The following is a 16,986-nucleotide window of genomic DNA, read 5'->3' as shown; positions in this document are numbered from 1 at the left end:
TAACCTAAGAGGGTGTATTGATGAAATACAGATACAGTACATGCACCAAGGCCTGGAAGTGAAGATAGTGTGTACAAGAATCTACATCACGTGCAATAAATGGTTCTTATCAAAAACCCTATCAACATGTAAGCTTTCTCACCAAACCAAAATACCAATACAGCCCCTTGCATTGTTTTTCTAATCTTCCTCCATTACCATCCTCACCTCAAAATCTTCAAACATCATTGGAATAATTAGCTTTACTGCAAATGAATCAAAAGGCAAAAGAAAATAAAATTTTGTGTAGACTAAAACTATTATTTTTGGTTTGATAAGATTAAGAAAATGTTTTGTACACTTGAAAAAGAGATGAGGATGATCAGATCAAGATCAAATCCACATCTTTTGTAAGATGATCTAACTTCAACGACACAGACAGGACATTAATATTCAACAGCCCATCATCAAGTTGAAGAAATCCCAGATCGCATAAATAAACAACTAATCTAGATATAATCTAACGAGAGCCTAAACTTTTAGAACCTAAGCCTTGATAACATACACTGTCTGCCTGGAAAAACAAGGTAGTCAATCCCTTTTCTGAAGAAGTAGTGAAGTACTCCATTAAATTGATATAAAGATGAAGGATACATGAAATTCTGTCTTCGAACATTAATTGAAAGCACCAAGAAGAAGAGAGTTTGAGTTTTTCAAATTTTTTTTTCTATTTCCTCATTTTGTTTCTTTGGCAAATTTGACATAAAAAATCACAAAAGATAAGTCATTAGAAACAGTGAAACTCAGGTATGTCACACTCTATCATGTGGCAGAATGAATAAAGTTGAACTGAATGATTATCCTACCAAAGAAATTCAAAGAGTGGAAGGAAATCAACAAAAAAAGCAAATGCGAACACAATTCCATCACCAGAAGAATCCAAGAAACATGCAATCTTCTTTTAATGCTAAAAACGTTAAAATCCAACCACAGATACAACCACAAGTAAAATAGGGTTCATTCCAACAACAGCATTCTTCTTGCACTCGTTATTAAAATGAAAATGTTCTGCAGGAAGTCGTTGGCTTTATCAATTTCAAGTTCCAACCAAGCAGCAAACTGAATTTTAATTCTTAAAATCACCCACAAAGACAAAGTATTCAGGTTATTTTGAAAAATAATGAAAACGTGAATCGGAAATTATGTACTCTACAAAAATTTACCTGTTACAGTCTCTGAAATCAAATATGATGAACGATTGTAAGATGAACGAATGTGGAAGATGAAAGATTCAAAGAAGATCAAAATCAAACAGCGAAGGTCCACGATGATCAATCGGTCAAAGATGAAAACAGATCGAAGAAAAGACTAAAGAGATCGAAGAACGAAGATTCAAGTTCAAGAATGAAGAAGTTTGCGCCGTCAGTGAGAAGAGAACGAACAAAGAAGAGAATGAGATGAGTTAGCGAATAAGTTTTAGGTTTTTACCTTTCCAACATTTTTGACCCGGTTTTCCGTACATTTGGGCCCTCTATGAATGAAAAGTGACAAAGTAAACCCCAAATAATATATTTGACCCATAAACAATAAAAATAAGACAAAATCAATCTCATTTCACAGGAATAATATTTTATTTCCCAGTAGTTTATGATAACACTTATAAAATGTTACTATATTTCACTTTTTAAAATATGTTAATGTTCCCACAAGATAATATATATAAATAAATCTTTTATATGATTTTATTAAGCAATTTCTAACTTTAAAGCTACTAAAATTTTCTAACCTTTTGCACCATCTCCATTAGACAAGATCCGAGAAGTTGGAAAACCAGTCCAGCAGTGGTTAGAGATTGTTATGCCTAGAAAAGTAAGGCTGACGCAGCACCCTATCACCGTAAGTAGTCAAACCTTAGGTAGGTCCTGCAGTCATCCAGACGTAGCCACGTCGCGTGGTGACGTGAGCAGCGCAGTAAGTGTGCGCCAGAATGGCAAGACGCTAAAGGCGCTCCACGTGTCTAATCCCTGCACACGTCGCACAAATCCCTCGAAGTAGGTAAACGATGGGACACAAGGAAGGATTTGCATGGTAACCTAACCCACTCCCAAATTCAGCAATCATTACCTCAATACATCCCACTATAAATAGAGAGCTCCTCTCCCGTTTGTGGGATTGGCTTATTTTTACTCTGTAATAGCTTATTCTCTTTCTCTCTCTCTCCTATTTGTATTCTCAGTACTCTAAAGTGAGCTCGCTAACCGCGACCTGATCCTTCAAATATAAATACAATATCAGTAGACGTAGGATTCACTTGTTTAAGCATGTGAACCACTTTAAACATTGTTTCCCAACTTTTACACTTTCAATCCCTCATTCACGTGTGTCTACTAAGTCAGCTCAGCGTTTCCCATGTACGAGTCGTTGGTGTCAAAATCGAGCATCAACAGTTTGGCACTAGAAGAAGAGTCTGATTTAGTATTCGTCCTTTATCGGGAGAATCTCTGACTAATTGATCCTACAATAGCAAATGGCTCGCCGATTCGAGTCTGAGCGAACCAATCGAGGTGATGAGGAGATTCCCCAAGTACAAGACACTTCTCCCGAGGTGCCCTTAGTTCCACAAAATATCGTGGGGGATGTCCCTTTGAGCTCACGGCTTGACCCAGCTGTCATGAGCTATCTGAAGAGGTTCAACAATACTCTCCAATCGGTCAACCAAAGGCTAGACCGGTTGGATCGGGGCATACCACCCGAATCAAATGAGGCAGTGCAACCACCAAAGATGCATGTAGGTCACATAAAAGCGTGGAAAGGGCACTAGCCCATGTCGCGCGTACTCTAGCATGTCGAAAGAAGGGAAAACAAATGGAAAACAGTGGGCCTAGGGCTTCAAGGGTCCAGCGAACATCGACCGCGCCCGGGTATAATACTCGTGGCTTTAAGGCTCGGTGACATGTCGAGACCTGAGCTGTCCCGTGCCACATCACGCGAGCATTCCCACAAAAGTGCAAGGCGAGGTGATTCTCATCACCGCCGAAATGACGACTCTGATCATCATGCGAGAAGTTACCACACTCTGCAGGTCGGTCCGTACCACCGCGGGGGTCATGAAAGTTCCCCGAATAATGCAACGCCATCAACGACTCTAGCCAGCTCGGAACTGCCAGCAGAGGCGAGGAGGAATCCGACCTACGGTCATTCCTCGATCGCAATCGTGAGGGTTGAACCCACATCGCGAAAAGTAATCTACAAGTAGCTCGGCTACCTTAGATTGAGGAGCTACAGCAAGCTTTGGATCAGTTAAAGGCTCAGCAAAATGAGCAAGGGCAGGTCACAAAGGCGTCTCCTTTTTCTCTGGCGATATTGGTCGCCCCTCTCCCATCGAGATTCAGAATGGCCAACATGCGGGCGTCCGATAGGAACTATGATCCGCAAGATCATCTATACGAATTCAACGACCTAATGGAACTTCACCAAGTTTCTGACTTGGCAAAAGGTTGTTACTTGGCAATAACTCTTACTTCGCATGCTAAGCGGTGGTTCAGGTCGCTCCCTGCGGGATCCATTAGCCCGTGGAATCAAATGAGCTCAAAATTCCTGAGACACTTCCAGGCGAACAGGAAGTTCCCAATGCCTACATAAGGCAAGAAAGGGACGAATCCCTCAAATCTTACATCGACAGATTCCACAAGGAGCTCCATAAAGTAGCTCACACTCTTGAATAGTCTATTTGGACTCTCATCATCGTGGGAGTTTATCCACATACAGATCTGTGGAAAGAGCTGCAATCAGAGGATGACATTTCCCTCACCAGCTTCTACAGCCTTGCGGAGAAATACCTCCGTATTGAGAGCTCCGTGGTGACGCTCCACCACCACGAACCCGACACTTCAGGTGGTGCACCTAGTTAGGGGGAAAGTAGAAGAATTGATCGCAGATGGCTAATGACGATCAACAAAAAGGAAAGAAACCTCGATTTGAGCCCAAGAAGTCTTATGCTCCAATTCCTCGTTGCGATCGCGATAGGAGTCAATACACCCATTTGAATACATCTGTCTTAGCCATTCTTGACAAATCAGAAGAGGCTAGTCTGCTCGGAGAGCCCGAGCCCATGAAAGGTCCCTCTTCATCCAGAAATAATAAGAAATACTGACGTTATCATCGGGACAATGGGCATCACACCAATGAGTGTTGAGCTCTCAAGCAGGCAATCGAAAACCTTATCAAGCAGGGGCACTTCAAAGAATACGTTGATGACTCTACTCCCGTGAGGGAGAAAAATCAAGAGGAACCTGGAAAAAACCGTAGTCATCGGAAAAGCATCTGCAGCGTAGGAGTAATTTTTGGAGGACCGCACCTCGCAGGAAATTCGCGAGGTGCCTAGGAGAGATATGCTCGCGCAGCCCACCACGACCCCATCAGTGTGATGAACACGACGCAGCGACCACCAAAGGTTCACAGGGATGAGGAAATCACCTTCTCCGAAAAAGACGCAGTCCGATTGCACCATCCCCATGATGATGCTCTCGTCATGACGCCCCAGATAGGGCGCTTTGACGTCCACAGAATATTGGTGGACAATGGAAGTGATGTGAACATTCTGTTCCAACCAGCTTTCGAGAGAATGAAATTGGATGAGGCCAACCTGAAGCCCGCCTCAATCCCTCTATATGGTTTTACAAGGGATCACCTGATCCCCAAAGGAACGATCTAACTTCCAGTCACGCTGGGCGACTTTGATGAGGTGACCAAGATAACTGAATTCTTAGTAGTGGATTGCCCATCCACTTTCAATGGCATCCTAGGAGGACCCCTACTAAGAAACTTCAAGACAGTCACTTCGATATACCATCTCAAGATGAAGTTCCCCACCCCAACAGGGATAGGGGAAGTAACCGGATCTCAGCACGCATCTCGCGAATGCCATGTAAGGGCAGTGCAGATGGCATACAAAGGGAAAGGCATCTCACGCGGCATTCCATGACAGGCAATGGCGATCAACCAGATCGAACCACAGCCTGGCCTAGTCGAGGATAATATGGATCCTCATATCCAGGAATGCCCTTCTAGTGGGCCAGTTGAGGATTTATCAGAAGTGTCGGTCGATCAGAACGAACCGAGCAGAATGTTGAGGATTGGAAGCAATCTCAACCCCCAGCTCGCCAGCGACCTGACCAACTTCCTCAGAGAAAACATAGATGTGTTCGCATGGACTCATGGTGACATGATCGGGATCAGCCCAGACGTGATCTGCCATGCCCTGAACATCGACAGTGAACCCAGATCGATTCACTAAAAGAGAAGAGCGATAGATCCTGAGCGATATGCTACCTTAAAACTTGAGGTAGATAATCTCCTTCGCAATGGATCCATCCGAGAAGCGCTCTATCCGAGCTGGGTTGCTAACCCGGTTCTTGTAAAAAAGCCCAACGGCAAGTGGCAGACCTATGTTGACTTCACCGACCTTAACAAAGCATGCCCAAAAGACATTTTCCCCTACCAAGGATCGACAACCTCATGGATGCCATCTCCAGGCACGAGCTGCTAAGTTTTATGGACGCATACTCGGGGTACAACCAAATTCTGATATACACGTCGAATGAAGAGTATACCTCTTTTATCATGGATCGGGGGCTATATTGCTAAAGAGTTATGCCCTTCGGCCTAAAGAACGTTGGTGCAACTTATCAACGGCTGGTTAACCGAATGTTCTTCGAGCAGATAGGGAAGTCGATGGAAGTCTATGTCGATGACATGCTAGTCAAGTTGCATGTCACTTCAGATCACATAAGGCATCTCGTCGAGATGTTCAACATCCTTCGAAAGTCAAGTGCTCGTTCGGAGTGTCCTCGGGAAAATTCCTGGGATACATGGTTAACCAAAGGGGTATAAAGATCAACCCCAAGAAAATCCAAGCTCTCCTTGATATGAAAAGTCTGACCACCAAGAAGCAGGTTCAGAGCCTCAATGGGCAAATTGCGGCATTGAGTCGCTTCATATCGAGAGCAACAGACCACTGCTTGCCGTTCTTCAATGTATTCAGGGCTAAAAAGAAGTTTGAGTGGACTCCCGAATGTGAACAGGCGTTCCAGAGCATCAAAGAACACCTCGGGAAGCCACCTCTTCTGTCCAAGCCTCTCCCGCAAGAAATTCTCCTCCTGTATCTATTTGTCTCACAATGCGCGGTCAATGCAGCATTAGTTCGGGAAGAGAACAAGGTCCAATGGCCAGTATATTACGCGACCAAGTGTCTGTTGGATGCCAAGATGTAGTATTCGGAAATGGAACAATTAGCTTATGCCCTGCTGATCGCTTCCAGAAAGCTGCAACCTTATTTCCACGCCCATACAATTCATGTAATGACCAGTTACCTTCTCAGACAGGTTCTCTAGAAGCTAGAGGCATCGGGTAAACTACTCAAATGGGCCATGGAATTAAGTCAGTTCGATCTGTAATATAGACCGAAGACAACCATCAAAGGGCAGGTTATTGCTGATTTCATTTCAGAATTCTCATATCATCCGATCAACAAGTCAGCGAAATCAACTAGGAAACTATTCAGAATCTGTCGACCTAGAGCCTATATGTCGACGGATAGTCAAAAAGGAAGAGGTTTGGGGCAGGTCTTCTCCTCTTAAGTCCCGAAGGGGCTTATATTCATGGCATCCTCCGGTTTGGGTTTAAAGCGACCAATAATGAGGCTGAGTATAAAGCTCTACTCGTTGGATTGCGGTTGGCCAGAGAAATGGGCTCAACCGCGATCAGCATCCACAACGACTCCATGCTGGTTGTCAACCAGATTTTGGAGGAGCCAAGAAAGAAAACATGATCAACTAACTGAAGAAAGCTAAGGCCACACTCGACCCGTTCAAGTACTTCACGATCACACAAATTCCTAGAGATAGCAATTCTGTGGCAGATGCCTTGGAAAGGATAGCCTCGTCGTTGGACTCAGACGCACCAAAAAGTATTCCCATTCGGTTCATAGAGACCCCCAGTGTAAGCTTGACCAAACAGGTCGTGAATACTGTGGAATCAGTTTCTTGGATGACCCCCATCATCCAGTATCTCTAAGACGGGACCTTGTCGAAGCGAGGACCCTATGAACAAGAGCTGCTCATTACACACTCATTGGAGACCAACTGTATAAGCGAGGGTTCAGTGCCCCTCTCCTCCGATGTGTAACAGATGAAGAAGCAGACTATATCATGAGAGAGATACATGAAGGGATCTGTGGTAATCACACCGCCGCATGATCTCTCACAAACAAAGTTATTCGTCAAGCGTATTATTGGCCTCTGATCCAAGAAGACATCTACAACTTTGTCAAAAAGTGTGACAAGTGCCAGAGGTTCGCGAGCATACCGCGAGCTCCTTCCTACCAGCTGATAACCATGACCAGCCCTTAGCCATTCTCCATGTGAGGAATCGATCTCGTTGGTCCCATGCCAGTTGGTAAAGGGGGAGTCAAGTATGTCGTGGTCGAGGTAGATTACTTCATCAAATGGGTCGAAGCAGAGCTATTAGCCACGATCACGATCAAAAAGCTCAAGGACTTCGTCTTCAAGAACATTGTGTGCCGCTATGGGACTCCTCATATCCTCATCTCAAATAATGGTAAATAGTTCGACAACGAAGAATTCAAGCAGTTTTGCGACGAGCTGGGTTCCATAAAAAATTTGCATCAATCGCTAGCCATCAAGCACACTTTGAAAGCCAAACTTGGCGAAGCCAAACTTGGCGCAGCCAAAGGGAATTGGGCCGACGACCTTCCCAAAGTCCTATCGGCATACAGGACAACTCCAAGAGCTTTTACCTTAGAAACCCTTTTTTCGCTAGCATATGGCTACGAAGCAATGATCCTTGTGGAGGTAGGGACCGGTTTACTTCGGAGGGACCTGTTCAACGAAGCCGACAATGAAGGGTTATGCGTGCAAGTCTGGATCTAGTTGAAGAACATCACAGCAAGGCTCAACTAAGAATAGAAGCCTATCAGCAACGCACGAAAAGGTTCTTCAACTCTAAGGTCAGAAAAAGAGACTTCCAGGTCAACGACCTTGTTTTGAAGGAAGTTCTTCTCGGTACTAGAGAACCAAGTGCGGGAGTTTTGGGACCGAAATGGGAGGGCCCAAACCGCATCGCCAAAGTGATAAGATCGGGGACTTACCATCTCAAAAGGCTGAATAGTTCTGAAGTACCGCGAGCTTGGAATGTTGAACATCTCCGACCATATTATCAGTAATTCCGGACTCAATTTATCCTTGTAAAGATTTTATTTTTCGTAATCTTTGTAAACAAGTGTATAATTCTGTTCTTTTGTAATTGCTTTTTACATATATAATTCTGTTCGCATAGACTTGTTCCAATGTAATTATAAACAGTTAGAATGCGAACTCGTATGTAAATATGGTACGAAAATTGTAAGTACTCAAAAGATTAAGAAAGCGATGTCTTTATTCATTAATGAAAGGGAAAGTACATAAGCGAGCAGGAAAAGGCTCCAAGAGAGCATTCACTGGCCTTCATCCCCAACTCCTGGAGGCACGACCTCATCACCCCCAGGCTGATCGCCTATCACCTGGCCGGCCACGGCCTCCTCTGGGACATACTCCGAATGCTCCCCCAAGTCAGGTCCTCAGGCAGCCTCCACTGCATCCTCATCGTCAAGCCACGCCATTCTTTTGAGGATCTCCTAGTATTCCTCCGGGAGATCGGATATATCCATTTCAAGATTCTTCGGCCTAAGGGCATAGATAGATTGGATTGCCCATTCAATAGCCTTGCTCTCGATCTCCGATTCTTGCCGCTACATCTCTTTGGTCAGAGAAGTGACTCTTCCCTGACTAGTGTGAAGTTTGGACTTAAGCGCCTGCCTTTGCTTCTCGAAAGCCTCCCACAGCTCGCTTCTTTCTCGCTCTACTCGTAAGGCCCACTGGGAGGTCGTTTGCAACACCTGGTCTTTCTCGTCAACCTCCTTGGAGAGTCGAGCCATGGTCCTCTGGAGCTCTTTTACCTCTTCGCTGCGCCTATCCAGCTCAGCCTTCTGAAAGTCCACCGTGCGAAGAGCAGCATTCCTCTCATTCAGGTACTGGCGGTGGATAAGTCTTTCTCTGCTTTAGCAGCTTCCAAGTCCTGTTTGAGCTGCGTGTTTTCTTCTCTTAGTGCGACCACCTCCTCGGCAGCTCCCAGCTGAACATTTTGTAGGGACAATTGCATGGAAAACAGGGCCTGTGAACAAAAAAAGTAACTGCTACCGCAAATAAGCAAAGTCTTCGCCGAGAACAGTTCGTTCTACCTTGCTCAAGTGCTGAATGGATGTGGACATCAGGTCTATAGAACTGGAAGCCACTAACTCTTCGAATGCTTTCGCAAGCTCGCATTGCAGCAGGGTTAGGACTACCGACTGCAGATGGTCTGGGAGTTGGCCTATCGAGTCCAGCATAGGTGTGCTAGTACCCTCGGCAGGTAAAGTCTCCCCTATGGGCGCTTTGCCCGACCTCCTCCCGAGGACTGTGGTCACCTGTTGTCTTGTATGTGGCCCCCCAGGGGAGATGGAAATGCTAGCTGCACCCCTAGGTGGCCCTCCCGAGTGGAACGCCTGGTAAGGCTACGGCCTCTCGAGCTGAACGCCTAGGCCCTCCGATTCAGACTCTGACTCTTCAGTCCAAAGTTGCTTCTGCTTCTTGGACTTTTAGGTCACAGTATTTTGCTTTGGGCGAACGGCCAAAGGCTGAGGAACCCCAGCAAGTCGTACCGGGGCACCCGCCAGAGTCCCCCCTACGGGGGGACCGTTGGAAGTAGCTTCAATCGATCCGATGGCACCTACTTTGGGAAAAGTGAACTGCCTCGATCGTGACAATCTGGGTACCTTTGGAGGCATGGTCGCTGCATGCGAACCTCGTTAGTAAAACAGTTCGCTACACGCAGCATCAAAAAAAAAAAAAAAAAGACAGGTTAAGAAGCTTACTCGGTGTGGTCTCTAAGGCCGCTTCTGAGTTGAAGAAGCCGTACTTCCTCAAATTTGTGGTTGTCACGAGCAGCCTCACATCGTGACTTTCTTCGGGATAGAAAACCGAAGGTTGTGATCCTATCCAGATCCACAAGCAGCTCTAAACTGGTCGTTTTGTTAACTAGCAAAGAAAATAAACAGTTCATTAGCGAAGAAAAAAAAAAAGCTCGTAAACTCAAAGTAAAGGAAAACCTACTTGACTCCTGAAAACGGCAAATGTCGTCATGACAAAAGAAAAAGAATTTCGTCTCGTACGCCACACATTGCTCGGGTAACTGTGTATTCCCGCTTCAATGGTGGTTCGCTTGGACAAGGAGTGGACAAGTAGTAGGAATCCTTGTCCTTACTCTTTTTTAGAATGTACGAGCAACCGAGCTCTACCGCGGTTAGCGGCACATGATGTACATGGCCACGGCTATCATGTACGCGTTCGGTGTAAGCTATATTGGTGCGATCTCGAAATGATCGAGGACTGACCTGATGAAGGGGTGGAAAAGGATCAACCCCCCAACCTTGAAAATCTCCTCAAAGATCGCAGCCAGCCCTCGTGGCGGATTCCAAGCTGTGTGTGTCCTATCTCGGAAAACCTCCACGTTGATAGTGTATTGGTCTACCACCCTTTGAAGCTCTTCATCAATAAGTATCGAGAAGATCTCTCGAGGGGGACCCGCAGGAGCATCCTGCCCGAGCAAACTGGTCCCTTCCTCGGCTCTGGTCGTTGGGAGGTCCATTCTCCTACGGTCTGCGAAGCGAGAAGTAGGGAACCATTCAGTCCTCGTACACTGTTTCGTACGATAACGTGGGGGAGAAAGTAAATATTTCCTCCCTAAAACCTAGAAAAACCCTAACAGGATATTTAAGAGCCACCACCAGCGGCTCTATCCCAATGGAGAGTATTTCATCTCCAACGAGCTACCGATGGACAGTCATTGCATGGCGACTGTTGAAAGCAAAAACATCAAAAATAGGAGAAGGGAATCATCTTTACCTTTTGAAATGAGAAAAACTGACCCTTCTGCTCCGAATATCAAGCGAACACCGGACTAGAAAGCAAATAACCAAGGCTCACGAAAGTTTCTCGCTCTCTGTGAGACTAAAAGTGTTGTGCCTTTGCCTGAGAAGAGCTTGGGGTTTTATAGTGAAGGAAGTGGCACTTTGGTTTCCCGAAGTCAAACGACGTTTGGGCAAAAAACACATTTGACTGATCGTGACCATGTGTCACGAATCAGCGAGGAAGAGTGACCGTCATGCCTCGAGAAACCAGATCGTCATCCCCTTTCGTTGAAACACTCAAGCGACGGCTCGTTTCCCTCCACCATATTTAATGCGCCCACGTCCGCATTTAATGCTCTGATAGGGAATGTTGTTTCAACATGGCTAGCATTTAATGCTATAATAAGGAATGTCGTTTCAACATGGCTCGCATTTAATGCGCATGGTTAGCATTTATTACGCAAAAGACACGTCTGTCAGAACAAAAAATGTTCCATCAATGTGTCAGCCGAAAAAGTGCAACAGATAACATCTGAAGAAGTCGTTACATAAAACACTCTTCGCCTTCAGTCGCTAAGCGATTTGACCATTCGAGCTCACCCCATCAGTCGCGAAACAACGTGATCGTTCGAGTTCACCTCACGACAATCGTAAGGCGATGTGACTCTTCCCCTTAGCAAAAGTTTCTTAAGTGTAATCAGGCCGCGGAATTCCATCCAGGTCAAAATCAGCATTATAGCACTAGGTACCTAAAGCCGGGTCATTAACCCTAAGGGCAAAGATCGTCCCAGGTCGCTTGCGAGGAGATGCCCTCTCGACCTCCCTTGCAATTAGGTCAGGTCGACCAGCATCTCTTCAAACACATCAGATCAAGGCATAATTGTATAGTTTCCAAGGTTCGATTCTCAAACCTTAAAAACTAAGGGACTTCTGTTATGCCTGAAAAAGTAGGGCTGATGCAGTGCCCTGTCAGCGTAAGTAGTCAGACCTTAGGTAAGTCCTGCAGTCATCCAGACGCAGCCACAACGCGTGGTGACGTGAGCAACGCACTCCTACCAATGCAATGGGTGCGCGCCAGAATGGCAAGAGGCTGAAGGCGCTCCACGTGTCTAATCCCTGCACACGTCGCGCAAATCCCTCGAAGTAGGTAAACGACGGGACACAAGGAAGGATCTGCACGGCAACCTGACCCACTCCCAGATTCAGAAATCATTACCTCAATACATCCCACTATAAATAGAGAGCTCCTCTCCCGTTTGTGGGATTGGCTCATTTTTACTCTGCAATAGCTTATTCTCTCTCTATCCCATTTGTATTCTCAATACTCTAAAGTCAGCTTGCTAACCGTGACCTGATCCTTCAAATATAAATACAATATCAGTGGACGTAGGATTCGCTTGTTTAAGCATCCGAACCACTTTAAACATTGTTTCCCCACTTATATACTCTCAATCCCTCATTCACGTGTGTCTAGTGGCGGACCCAGGATTTTTGCCCAGGGGGGGCCCTCGCTCCGCCACTGTTTGCCAATCAACTAGTGAAAATATAAGAAAATAACATTCAATTCACAAGGAAACACAAGAAAATTTTTACGTGGAAAAACCTCTTCAATGTGTAGAGATAAAAAAAACCACGGGAATATAATCTAACAATCCACTTAAATCCAATATAATCAAAAGAGTTTACTGATGCATATTTTTGACAAACATGCAAATATAGCAAGTGCACTAGTCACAAAAAGTAATAAAGTGATAAGTAGAGTATCGTTCCCACGAGGATAGTGTTACTAAGTACCGATTTCTCTAGTTTAAGTCCTAATTGAAGCAACAATAAATTGGATTGATAGAAAATTAACTAACTAAATACAATTTAAGAAAATATAAATGAATGATAATGAAATTAAAGCGAAACCCAACAACTTAACTAATTAAACAAAATGCTAAAAAAAATGCTAAGGTGTTGATTTCACGTAGATATGCTAACCCAAATCATAGAATCTATTATCCAAGTTCTAATTCCTTGATTGAAAATCGAATTCCCTAAGTTGTAAAACATACATTCTCAGGCTATATTTTCCTACTTATCCCTATTAAGCTTCCGCACCTAACAAAATAAAGATTAATAGTTTAAAGTCTTTTAAGCTTAATAAAGATTAATAGCTCAAAGTCTTTTAAGCTTTATGGAATTCTATCTAGATTTCATAAATCGCTAAACCTATCTCTCATAAATCGCTAAACCTATCTCTAGTGTTTGCTTAATCTACCGTATTTATCCCAAGAGGCATAATCACAAATCATTTCTCAATCTTATTATGAATAACACACATTTGAATGGTGATCAAGCATCAAAAAGTTATTAAGCAAAGAGATAAACACTCAATCATGAAATTAAAACTCAAAGTAAATCAATTCATATAAATTTGAATCATTGTATCAAGGTTACATCAAACCTCAGCTAAACAACTCAGTTCATACTCAAAAACAAAATAAAATAATAAAAACAAACTGAATCAAGATTCATCATTGAAAAACAAGCAAAAGATGGAGAAATATTCTCTAATTTGAAGCCCAAATCTTCAATAATCTTCTCCTTCCAAAAGCTGCCTTTCAAATGACGAACCAAGGCCCTTTTTCTTTCGTTTTCGTGCTAATTTATACCACTTTCACTTAAGGACCAAGCCCTAGCAAGCCAAAAAGCGTCGTTTTATTTTTCACATCTGACGCAGTTTCGCCGCAACGAAGTTTTTTCCTTGCCGCGGAGCCAAATTTGAGCATGAAAGAGTCTTAATATGGAAAAGTGTTAAACATATGAATTGTAGCCCTTTAAATTATGTTTCTACTCGTTCAAGAATCATAACAATACGAGGTCTACAGCTCAAGTTATAGAAGAAATACTGAAGCACATCCAAAGACGTTTTCCTTCAGTTTCTAATATACTGTTCACGACTTCAAGCCAAGTTTTCACCCTTGTCCAGTCAGAATTAGGAAAAACCCAAAACATGAAAGTTGTAGCTCTGCTTCTTAGCTTTCAAAGCTTCTAAAATCAGGTCATTCTGAGTTTCCAAGCTCAAGTTATGTAATTTACGCTCAAAACTGTCATCTATACTCAAAATCATCATTTAGGCCTACAAAGACAAATTAATAGAATTAGGTAGCAATTATGGCCCAATTTGTATGAGAAGTATCCTAAATCCTATCGAAATTTAATACAAAATCATAGGGAAAAATAGGATTATCATTTACAATAACCACAAATTCACCAAAAATATTCTACATAAATTTAGAATTCAATCACAACTCTAATAAAAGTAAAATACACAAAGGTTTATAAAAATATGGATTACAATCACTCCAAATCCAGATACGCATGTAAAAGGGAAGGGAAATTGGGAATTGGGAAAGAAAAACTTAAATATAAAAAAGGCAAAACCTAACTTTTTTTTCTTTTTTTTTACCTTTTAAAAAAACTTCTCAAAATTTTTTTAAAAGTTGAGGGCAGGCCCGGGCCTACCCTCAAAGGGCCTGGGTTCGCCCCTGCGTGTGTCTCCTGAGTCAGCTCAGCATTTCTCACATGCGAGTCGTTGGTGTCAAAATCGAGCAGAAATATACAGATATTATCACTAAACCAGGAAATATAAGAGCCATCAGCCCTCCACCCACAAGTTCTTGCGCTCTCGCAACCAGAAACCGCGCCAAGTCTTCCGCAAACTGATCCAAATAAGCCTGTAAAACTTCGCTCCTTTCACTGGTGTAGTGAATCCTCCCACCATTCCAGGCCTTGGAGGTTTTGCCTTTGACTTCTTTCGGCACATTGGAGAGCACCAGTGGAGTGCAAAAGATGAGTACGCAATGTGAAGGGAGGCCTTCGGAAACAAACGATCATGGACAGATCTTGGAACTCCGGCTGCACAATATCTCCTTCCAGGTGGGAGTAATTTAAAGAGAGTGTTGAAGTCATTGCTGACATGATCGTTGAAGAACACTTGAAATTCAGCTGCATTTTGTCCCTTCTTCTCCTGATTTAAGTTTAAGCTCTACAGCTTCGATTATCGCCTGAACTACTAGAAATGCATTTGGCCCAGTAGCGCACCCAAAATCTGCAATGCAAAATGAATGAAACAAACCTGAATGAAAAACTTGTTTGATGTCAAGCTTGTTGATGATCTCCTGGCAGATGATTTCTTGAGCTATCTCTTTATTTTTCGCTGCAAAAAATAAAGCAGTTCTAAGAAACCTTACTCAAAATTCTAGTCAATAACAGCAAATATAAACAGAAAATAGAACCTGATAGTAGGAGTTTTCAGCACAGCTGTATGGTCCATTTCCTTCATACATAGAATATGAGTTAGGATATTCATTTTGGAAAATAATACAGCCATCAACGGTAATGCACCGAATAATGTGGTAAAATCCTGACCATTGATTAATTTTAACTTAATATTAATCAACGGTCAAGATTTTGTCACGTCATTCGATACATAAATTCGATGTACTACCATCGGCGACTGTGTAGCATTACTCATTCACTTTTCCCTTCAATCTCCATCTCTAATTCCTCTTCCGAATTTGTGTGTGCGCCATATATATTTATAGAAGATCATGAATCATGATATGATATCCCATGCCAATATTTAATATTCAACGTAGGGTGGGTGGCACAGACTGAAACAGCTACAAAATCACGTGCAAGAGCAATATTTAGTACAGTTTCTATTTGACTTGAATTGACTTTTGGGATCTCCATAAGTTTCATTAAACTAAACCCACAAGAGACAAAGCAAACTGAGTAGGTGGCATATTTGCTACAGTTTTTATTTGACTCTACCAATAATGTTACGGACATTGAGACTCTACGTTAAATTACGTGTTTCACGACTCACACTAACCACGTTTTACATTTACAAATATTTTAGTTTATATGTTAATGTACTCCCGTATATTATTAATGGTTTTAAAAAAATATCATGGTTTATGCACGTGAGTTACGGACTTAAGTACAAACCGATTCTTCCTCACTTTCTCCTTCAAATTATAGTTCTTTCACAATTTTGAGTCCGAGAACATGTCGCAGGGACTAAAACAAAAACAGAAATTGGATCCTGATAAAGAGGAAAAAAAGTCAAAGGAAGTCGTGGCGGTGAGCAAGGATGATGAAGAGGCGAACAAGGACCACAGCCTTAAGATTGTGGAGAAACATCTATTGATGCGTGCGGCCAAGTTAGTTCAGAATGATGCTGACGACGACAATGACGTCGTATTAGATGATGAGAAATATGTGGATCTCTCTTCTTCGTCGGCCAAGCAAGACCATGACAATGGCAAGAGTAATGGAAAAACTGGAGAATCTAACGTTATAGATGTGGAGAATCTCCAACAGCGTTAAAACATATAAAACAAAAACGCATTTGGCCCAGTAGAGCAGCCAAAATCTGCAAAGCAAAATGAATGAAATAAACCTGAATGAAAAACTTGTTTGATGTCAAGCTTGTTGATGATCTCCTGGCAGATGATTTGTTGAGCTATCTCTGAAGCTTTTCTCTGCAAAACATGAAGCAGTTTCAAGAAATCTTACTCAAAATTCTAGTCAATAACAGCAAATATAAACAGAAAATACTACCTGATAGTAGGCGTTTTCAGCATAGCTCCATGGTCCAACTCCTTCATACATAGAATATGAGTTGGGATATTCACTTTTCCCTTCAATCTCCATCTCTAGTTCCTCCTCCGAATTTGTGTTTATGTGCTACATATATATATATATATAGGATCATGATATAATTTCGCATGCCAACCATTGGATCTTTTCAATAAAATCCAATGTTTTTTTTATCGTTGTAAACATCAAACACTTAGCGTTGAATGTTACGTTTTCCAAATATTATACCAAAACCAATATAGTATTGAGGGTAACGTTATCTCAGTAATGTATCAACTTCCTGTCCACACATGACACGTATAATATAGTATCAGATTCCTCTTTCTATTTCAGGCATCTCATGTGTAAAA

At 42.8% G+C, this 16,986-nt stretch overlaps 1 pseudogene; it reads right to left on the bottom strand.

Annotated features, from left to right (window-relative positions):
• Nucleotides 1–9,060: 9,060 nt before the first annotated feature.
• LOC116143994 lies at nucleotides 9,061–16,690 on the bottom strand (annotated as a pseudogene).
• Nucleotides 16,691–16,986: the final 296 nt, after the last annotated feature.

Source organism: Pistacia vera, unplaced genomic scaffold, assembly GCF_008641045.1.
Source record: "Pistacia vera cultivar Batoury unplaced genomic scaffold, PisVer_v2 Contig435, whole genome shotgun sequence".
NCBI classification, from domain to species: Eukaryota; Viridiplantae; Streptophyta; class Magnoliopsida; order Sapindales; family Anacardiaceae; genus Pistacia; species Pistacia vera.
This window is presented reverse-complemented; position numbering and strand designations above follow the sequence as displayed.